The following is an 8,995-nucleotide window of genomic DNA, read 5'->3' on the forward strand; positions in this document are numbered from 1 at the left end:
AGAGAGAGAAAGAGAGAGTAAGAAGATAGCGAAAAGAGAGATTATGAGTTTTGAGATGTAAGAGATTTGTGACGTTTAGCGTGTTTGGAGTATGTAGTTAATGTCTTGTCTTGTGTAGTGTGTAATGTTGTGGATAGTTTACACCTGCTGCTGTCAGACCTGCAGGTATCAGGCTTGTGATGTTCTCCTTTTTAGTGGATAGAAATTATCTAATGCAGAACACCTGATTGTTATGTAAATAGTTTGAAATGGCTGCAAATAACTTTGTTTGCAAAACTTGTGCATAGGATTTTTAAATTTACAATTTATATTTGCATTTAAAGTTATGAAATATGACTCAATAAACATGTTTGTTGTTGTTACAGTAAAAATATAACTTTTTCTACTTGGATTTTATGTTTTTTGTCTGATTTTAGATCAATTGTGTTAATACAGTATATCAAAAAAACAACAACCAAAAACCCTGTAGATTCAGACATGTGAGGTTGTGTTGAAAAGAATGATACCAAACAAGACAAAGTAAATAGGTTTTAAAAGTGAAATGTAGACGTAAATCAAAAGTAGTCAAAAATGGCCAGTTATACCCTGGACCCCAGAGGGTTAAACATGTTTTTTAAAGTAACGCAATAGTTACTTTTCCTAGTAATTAATTACTTTTAGAATCTTGTAACACAGTTACTAATTCAGTTAGTTTTTTGAATAAGTAACTAGTAACAATAATTAATTACTTTTTCAAAGTAACTTGCCCAACATTGCTTACCTATGCTCCAGGAGCTAAAGCAAAATTTTATTTACCGTATTTTTTAGACTATAAAATCTTGGTACTCCATATCACTTCAGGATGCTGGGCTGCAGTCCATGAGAGCCCAGATGAGACTGGAGCGTGGGGTCAGCCCGTACTCTTGAATGGATGGTGCACAGCACAGACGGGCACCCCTCCGAGGGTGTCTCTGCGTCACAACCGGTCAAGGGGCGCTATCATATGAGACCCCGCCGGTGCCCCAGAATCACAGATGGTTGGACTGGTAAGCGTTATCATAAGGAAAAGTTCAATGTTGACTGAGGGTTGCTTTCATACAAGATGTACTGTATGTGTGGTGATCGTTCTGTTCATAAGGGACGATTACTTGTTCTGTTCCACTGAACCCTCGTCATCGCAGCCTGTGAGAGGCTTTTGGTTTGATCTTCTATACTACTGGTTAAGTGACGAGGTGTTTTGGGTTTTTTTTTGACTGTTTTTCCTTGGTCTAGGACCATCTCCTGAGGATGACGAGCCGGTGACACTGCATGTTCAATATTAGTTGCTTTGAGGACTCATTTTGTTTATTAAATGTATCAATGCTGTAAGGGTAGATGACAACTCTTCCACGGCCTGCTTACTACCCGAAGTAGCTATGTATAATGAAAGGGGATAGCAGGAGGGAGTCACCTGGGTCTGGTTGAGGACAGCCTTCTCATTGCCGGGGGGGGGGGGGGGGGGGTGATGTAACAACCCTAATTATTGTTATATAGCACCACTAGGGGGTGTTGTCCTACTATTGTAGTAGTTGGGGAGACTCCTAGTGTGTGAGTGCAGCAGCAGCCATTAGAAAGACCAGCACCAGCGACTACCTAATCCCGCACATGTATGTACAGACAGAGTAGAGCCGTGGATACCTGGCTGGTATGGTCTTGTTGTGTTAATTTCCAATAAAGGTCTGTTGTTCTATTTAACTGACTCCCCTCCAAGCAGTCCAGCTAACCTCCACACCACAGGCCCGCTAGACCTGCTAGCTGCTCTTTCCTCGCCAGGCTGCTGTTACAATAGGGCTGTAGAAGATCAGAGATGTAAGCTGGTGCCAGTCCATGCAAAGCTCTAAAAGTCAAAACCAGGGTCTTAAAATGGACTCAATAGGAAGAAATTCAGAAATTCAATAGGAAGGCAGTCTAACTGAAATAGTAGTGGTGTCGCATGTGAATATTTAGAGGATTTGGTCAGAAGCCTAGCTGCAGCATTTTGCACAACCTGCAGACGTTCCAGGGAACCTTTGCTTAGATACATAAACAATGAGTTATATTAGTCCAAGCGTGAAGAAATAAATGTATTTCTTGTATTATGGTATGGGTCTCCTCCATGTCTACTTCATGTGGGGGCCAAGGCTATGGCTCCCCACACCTACCTACTATTAGATCGTTACATGGAGAAACCTTTTGAATACAAGCGTGCTCACACACACAGGAATAAAAAAGACAGTCAATGCCATTTTGAACCAAAGAGACTGATTCTTCTGAGGCAGTAAATAGGCCTATACTACTGTACTTTAATGTCGGTCATAAGGGTGGTACTTTATGAGGTGGTACTCATTGTGAAAAGTTTGAGAACCACTCCCATCACCCTCTGGAACACAAACTTGGGGTAATCAGGACCCTACACCACTGGGCAGAACATGTTCCCTCTAAGCCTGAAGGGAAAAAGAAGGAACACACACGTAAAGGAAGCACTTAAAACATGTGGTTATCCTAATTGGGCATTTATAAAGTCAGCAAAGATGCACAGAAAAGAAGATCAGACACCAGCGAGGGAGGATAAGAAAGACAGACGCAATAACGTTGTCATCCCCTATGTAGCCGGTGTATCAGAGAAACTCAGGAGAGTTTTCTCCAAACACGACATCCCAGTGTACTTCAGACCCAGCAACACACTCAGACAGAAACTGGTTCACCCGAAAGACAAAACTCCTAAACACAAACTTAACAACGTGGTGTATGCTGTACAGTGCAGCGAGGAATGCCCACACCTCTACATCGGAGAAACCAAACAGCCACTTCACAAGCGCATGGCACAACATAGAAGAGCCACCTCCACGGGACAAGACTCAGCAGTTCATCTGCATCTAAAGGACAAAGGTCACTCTTTTGAGGATGCCAACGTTCACATTTTAGACAGAGAGGACAGATGGTTTGAAAGAGGAGTGAAAGAAGCCATCTATGTCCACTGTGAGCGACCATCTTTGAACAGAGGCGGTGGTTTACGACACCAACTGTCTGCCATCTATAATCCAGTTTTGAGATCCCTCCCCAGACACCTTAACGCCCACTCACATCCTGGGCCATCTGACCTCAGGAAATCACATGATAGGGTGGGGCCAGGTTTCACAATGAGCTCACCCGAAACTCTGGCTGATTAGGACCCACACCCGCTTTCACACCTTGGCTCATGTGATTAGGTAGAGGATCATCAGGGGGTCCTTTGTCCCCCTTTTGGGGGGAAACTCCCACTAGGTTTAAATCTGGGACTCTCCACCACTGATCCTTAGAACTGAAGAAGCTTCTCGGATGAGAGTTGAAACGTCTTCAAGCAACTCAAGAAGTCCAGACGCTTTTCTTTCCAAGCTCCTTAGTCTTTGAGAACCACTGTTCTAACGCCGTGCAGCCCCACGGGGCATGGGGCGATCCGCGCTGACCCGCGTTAATGCGGTTATAGCGTTAACGTCCTTTTAACGAGGTTAATGCTGACAGCACTACATATTATATATTGTCATTCATGTATAAACTATGCTGTGAAAGAGGGTCCTCTACATTCCTATGCAAATCTAATGTATTCATATGTAGTGTTCTTTTAACCATAACCATGACTACCAGGATGCTGCTTAGTACACAGAAACTGCCAAAGGTGTTTCCTGGTAGTCATCACCCCCAAAAGGTTGATTCTGTTCAGCTGTTCATTCATTCAGATGAACAGAACCAACCTTTTGGGATTTACTTACCTGGATTATTGAGCATGCAGCAAGACTGGTAGTCATTACTATTCCTTAAGTTTGTTTTAAAAGGTTATTACATGGTTATTAATATGTTATTAAATAAAAACAAGGCGTTTTGCATTTTGCAGCTCTGTTTCCTGCAGAGCTCCTTATTACGCAGAATCTACCATGGGTAATTGAGCAGTAATAACTTAGAAATTACCTCTTCTTTGTTACCCTACAATCACCGGAGTACGGAGCTGTTTTTCCATATTATTATCTCCAGTTTTTGGGTCCTTATTGTCCTATTACATAAAATTTGAGGGTAATATTACTCTACCGTAACCACTGTTGCTACCATGATATTACTTGGATTTTAAGTGGTTATTAATTTGGTAAGTAAGTAAAGGTTTATGACAGCGCTGTTTTCATAATGAATTGCTTAGTGAGTGTATATTAATGTTACAAATTATAATGATAATAATGTAACAGAAGTACTTCATACTCCATGCAATTTGTAATTGCAATACAGACAAAGAATAAAGAAAAAGTATGTGATTCTGAATGCAAGGTGACTGTAGGTACAAATATGTGCATAACTAAAGTGCCATCTTATTGACCTCTTATGTTGGCAAAATTGTTGATAAATGTGATTTGTTTGTTTGTTTGTATTTACAGATATTTATTTTTTTAAGACTTCGGCAGATATGGATGAAACATTGATATTGTGCATCCCTCACTTTTATGCTCTGGTGACAGACTGTTAGTTTGTAAACATAGTGGATCAATAATGTGTGTTTCAGCTGTGGCTGTATTTATATTGGCACTAGTTTACAAAAAAGTTACACTAAATGTGTTGACAATAAGGGAAATAAGAAAAATGTGTAGGGTGTACTTAATTCAATTGTGTGGAATTTGTTCACAAAATAGAATTATTTAAAACTAATTAGTAAAGCATAAGTTGGGTGAAAATGTAATGTTTTAATTAATTAAACTGAATTTTAACATTTTACTACTACAAATAAGAAATGTTTTGAAGATATGTAAGATATGTGATATGTAACCTGTAAATATATTAAGTTCATATAACATAAATGACTTGAGTTGACTTAAGTATCTCTTGTTGATCATGAGGAATTTTTTATTGGCTCATTTCACAATAATTTTGTTATTGTAATGCAAAAACAAAATAATTGAAGTCAACATTTCATTTGTTTGAGTGAAGTATTAAAAACGTTTTTAAATATGTAAAAACAATCCAATACACGTCACAAATATTGTTATGGGAAAGCTTCAGTTTTTGTTCACACTGCAATGAACATATGTCCCCACAAAATATTATATGTTAAGTTGCAACAGCCACTGATTTAACATTTAACTGTTGATTTGGAATATACCGTTGTAGTGACTGGACGCTGTTTCTTAGTTAGAATGAATTTTAATACATTGGAAGAGACCTAAGCAAATAGACTACAGTCAAATTATTCTAATGACATACATTTATATCCACACATCCCATAATATAGAGTTATCAGCTTTATTTATTTTTAATAATGAATACATTTTTAATCACAAAAAATAATACATTTTTTAATGGTGTTAAAATTACATATGAAACATACTTGAAACAGTAGATACATGAAAACCTCCCACCTAACATTAGATGTGCGGCACAATAATATACAGGACATTTTTTGATTTTAGTTTTTTTTTCTTACCTAAAAGTGTCATATTATGTGTCATATTTCTGTGGTACTCGACGTATCAATATGAATACTGGGCTGCGACGTTTGCAGTAGTACTTATATTAACTTAGAACTCCACCTTCTGGACAAAGTGTTTGTTACAGCACTACAAGAACCTAAATTGTTTGGTTCTGGTTAAACTGAGTTTATTTTTGCAGCAAGTTCATGAATCACTTTTCATAAATGTGTTTTTATTTAAAGTAGCAATTATGTAGATTCGTTCTTTACTGAGCTGTAGGTCACATGATTTGGCAGATAATGGAAGAAAGTATAAAATAAAGCAGCAACCAACATCACAATATCATGCAACTTAACATATCATGCAATCAATACTGAAAATAAAAACATACATAAATTGCAAAATGGCAGCATCTGACAGCTACATAGTCACTACCACCTCTTCTGCAACAGAGCCAACCTTGTGCAATTTCCAACCGCAGTGGATGAAATGCAGCGGCAAACATGACAGAGCCTCTACTGTTTTTTACATCCAGAGGTGTTGTGCTATGGACATATTGATTGAATTTGAACCAGAAATGTTGAATTTGGATTCATCACTCCATAAGACCTGTTGCCACTGATTTTAAGTCCAGTTGTTGTGTAATTTGGCACGCCTTAGTTGTTTTCTCTTCTATAAGAATGGCTTCTTGACAGCCATCCTTTCACTGATAGTGTCATTGTCTGACTAGTCCTGGCCGGGCGACCTGCTCTTTTGTGTCCGTGTGTTTCTTTGCGCTCTACCTGTGTTTGTGTTTATGTTATGACGGAAACGCACTTCCCCGGAAGCTTGGGCGCCGGGCGACATTTGACCTGGAAGTAGCTCCGCATGGAGTTCTTCTACACCGGCAAATAATCAGTGCTCACCAGCTGCCGTTGATTATGCGCCATTTGAGACCAATGTATTTAATACTGTGTTCAGGCTTCAGTCAGTGCTGGATCATTGAACTAAGCTCGTTAGTACAGTCGCGAAAGTGTGCTGTTTTCTGATGCACCTTTTTCATCTTTTGCACCAGGAGTTTCACCTCTACAACTGGATTCTGGACTTTCTGACGGGGAAGCCTCAGACAGTCTGGATCGGCAACAACATCTCAAACACCACCACACTGAGCACTGTGTGCTCAGCCCACTGCTGTTCACTCTGCTGACTCACGACTGTGCAGCAATGCACAGTTCCAACCACATCATCAAGTTCGCCGATGACACGACTGTGGTGGGTCTCATCAGCAAGAACGAACTCTGAATGTGGTTATGTTACACCCCTGAAAACAGGGGGGAAAGAATCACGAGAGTGATTTTGACTTGCTTCTCTCATGCAGTTGTTTATTGCAATGAAAATGAACATAAATATTTCACATCCTATACAGAGTGGAAGGAAAAGCTAAATAATAAACCAGCTCCTGCCGTTAGCTTAATGGACATTATACAGTACAAAACTGAGGCTCAAAACCGCTATGTCCATGTGCACAAAAAAACTGTAATATAATGCTTCTAAAGCTTAAAAAAACAATGAAGGGTTACCTATTAATAGAGCAGGGCGATATAACCAAAATATTTATCACGATATACATTTGAAAATTTGCGATAATGATATAACTGACAATATAATTGACACTAGACAACACACTTTACAACTCCACAACTTTATTAGTGCAAAACCCCCCCAAAAAACATCAATGTATTTTCACTTAAACAAGCAGCTGTTTTTTTATGTGCATTAAAGTTATATAAAACTTTAACAGTGCAAATGCAAATTCCTTGCTGACAGTTTAACCAAAAGGCATTTCCAGTGGAAACTGGCCGACATATCCTCAGCATAACCATGTATAATATCCACAAAACTTAAAAAGAGGTTATACACACACAATACGGTAATATTATGTTGAAGCACAGTACATATCACTCCGAGGCTTCTGCCTATGATAGCCGTAATGCTCCGACAATCCATCAAGCGGTGCGGGTTAGTGATGCGCGAATCATGAACGAATCGTTCAATACTCGAGAATCACTTTACTGACTCATGAATCATGATTCACAAGCCCAACTGACTCACTGACTCATCCCTGTTGCTGTTAGCAAACTAATTTCATTAGTAGAAATATGTCTAGCTTATAATTAAAATTGTGGAGAAAAACACAACATTTCTGCTCTGAACTGGAAGAAAAAACCCTGAGTAGAAGCTCACATCAAGACAATAGCTCCTCGGTTCACAGTAGCATCGCTCTGCTAACATGCTAACAGCACATTTGAGCTACTCACCCCCTCCTTTCCTGTGCTGAATCATAGCGCAAATGAATCACTCACTCACTCACCCCCTCCCTCCTGGCTCACAGCTTCTTCTTCTTCTTGGTTGGCAACCAATGTTAAGGCGCATTACCGCCCCCTGGCTCACAGCTCAGTGGACATTTAGATGAGAAAATATATATTTGACACATTTAAGGAAAATACTAATAAAATAAAAGTAAACAAAATAAATGTTCCCATTAGAATTTTTTTTGCTCTTTTTTGCTCTATAAAATACTTGTTTTCTTTTAGAATCACTCATCTTAGCAGTAGGATATACATGAAAAGAGAAACAAATTAAGTTTGAGTGAAAATGTACATTTTTTGCACTCTCTGGTCAACTGACTCAGTGACTCAAATGACTGAAAAAATTTGAGTGAGTGACTCATTCAAACTCGATTCAGTAAAAAGAATCAAATTTACCATCACTAGTGCGGGTTCGTAGCTTAGCAAAGTCATACTAAAACATTCGACAGATTTTCGAGCGCCGTGTACCACATAAAATCGTATCAAGGTCAGTAAACACAACCAGAATTCATACATAAGGCACACGGGATTATAAGGGGCACTGTCGATTTTCAGAAAAATCAAAGGATTGATTTTAAATGTGCCATATTTTCCAAAAAACACGGTAGCAGCATGGTCTACCAAAAATAGTGCTTTGTTGTGTATCTGACGGACAAAAGCTAAACCAGTTCCACACCACTAAAGTTGCAGCATTTTTACAAACCAATTCTGGTTCATCAGTTTCATTCATTATACCGGTATTACCGTGAACGGTATGATATGGCCCAGCCCTACCTATTAAATATCTTAACAACATACAGATTGCAAATTTATCAACTTTTAAACACTTTTACCTGAAAACAGGGGGAAAAGAATCACGAGAGTGATTTTGACTTGCTTCTCTGATGCGGTTGTTTATTGCAATGAGGAGAGCACGCGAAAGCCCCCTAGTGGAGAATAGAGACACTACTAATCGATCCCAGAAAAGACATACTAGCCGATCAGTGATGTATAGATCACAGTTCTCTTAAATAAAATGAAAGCCATTAATATAACATGAAAAATAATAACCTCAACCATTTTCTTACCATATTTACATTATTTTTGTCCTTATATCAACTAATATAAATTAGTATTAACTGAACCTTTTTATATTCAGTAGTCCTTCAACCCGTCACAGATAAAACAAAAGAGATGATTGTTGACTTCAGGAGAGCACGGAGAGATCACTGTCCACTTAACATT

This window comes from Pelmatolapia mariae, linkage group LG15, assembly GCF_036321145.2.
Source record: "Pelmatolapia mariae isolate MD_Pm_ZW linkage group LG15, Pm_UMD_F_2, whole genome shotgun sequence".
Classification (NCBI taxonomy): Eukaryota; Metazoa; Chordata; class Actinopteri; order Cichliformes; family Cichlidae; genus Pelmatolapia; species Pelmatolapia mariae.